General features: G+C 46.2%; 1 non-coding gene across 1 annotated transcript; it reads left to right on the top strand.

Annotated features, from left to right (window-relative positions):
• The first annotated feature begins 479 nt into the window (after positions 1-479).
• On the top strand, positions 480-551 carry Pmar_PMAR010336. Its single transcript has one exon. It is a non-coding gene; the product is annotated as a tRNA-Cys (tRNA).
• The last annotated feature ends 414 nt before the right edge of the window (positions 552-965 follow it).

A 965-nucleotide genomic window follows, 5' to 3' on the forward strand; every position in this document is an offset into this window, starting at 1 on the left:
AACTCTGATCCGTACTGTGTAGAGCTGTACCCTGAAATTCAGGCCCTGCATCGAGTGTAGCCTAGGGAAGTGAAGACCTCATTCCTTACTCTATCAAAGACTTATTTATCCTTCGTATATACACTGGACAATGGGGATCTGGTAAGAAAGAATTTCCCATGGCGGTTTAATTTTCTGTGGAGCTCTACATCACATGTTTGCGAATCGTAGAATGTGTACCTACACAGGAGGAGCAGTTGACAGTGTGGTACAAACTTGTTCATGTGCTAGCGATTTCAGTGAAGCTCGAAGTCGGTATGAGGAATAAGCTTGGGATGAAGTCATGACGCTCGGTTAGTGTAGTTGAGATAACTCACATCATGTGTACATCATGATCCTTGTTTCTCGGAAGTTTTAGTCCTCGATGAGACCCCGCTGAGATGAACCACGCACCTGAATGAGTTATCTGGGTGGTATTTCAACATGACATAAACACCGTTGGGGGTGTAGCTTAGTGATAGAGTGGCTGATTGCAGATCAGCAGGTCCTCAGTTCAAATCTGGGGGCGCCCTCCAAGAGCTCATTGATTCAACTTACCTTCATGTGCATCGACAGGCCACGGAATGGCCAGTGGCCCAACTCCATCTGCTACTTCTACATAACGACTTCTACGAGCACTCGGGTCTGACGAGGAAGATGTCACGCCACCCTGTTGAGTTGTATCCATACCTTGAGCTGGAATGCCTTTGACTTCATCGATCAGAGTCGGATCGAAACACGTCATTCCGTAGCCATCCTGAGAATCAATTCATATTTCAAAGCCCATAACTGCCGAAAGCTGACCTTGGCAACTTTTCCGGTAGGTTCATCGAGAATGACAGATCCCCCATACTTTCGACTCTAATATAGCTAGCGCAGACTTTCCATTCACGATTCTAAACTCACTTCTCGCATTAGCTCAGCTTTCCATGGTTCATTCTCTGACA

The sequence above is a fragment of the Perkinsus marinus genome (genome assembly GCF_000006405.1).
Source record: "Perkinsus marinus ATCC 50983 genomic scaffold scf_1104296975172, whole genome shotgun sequence".
Taxonomy (NCBI): Eukaryota; Perkinsozoa; order Perkinsida; family Perkinsidae; genus Perkinsus; species Perkinsus marinus.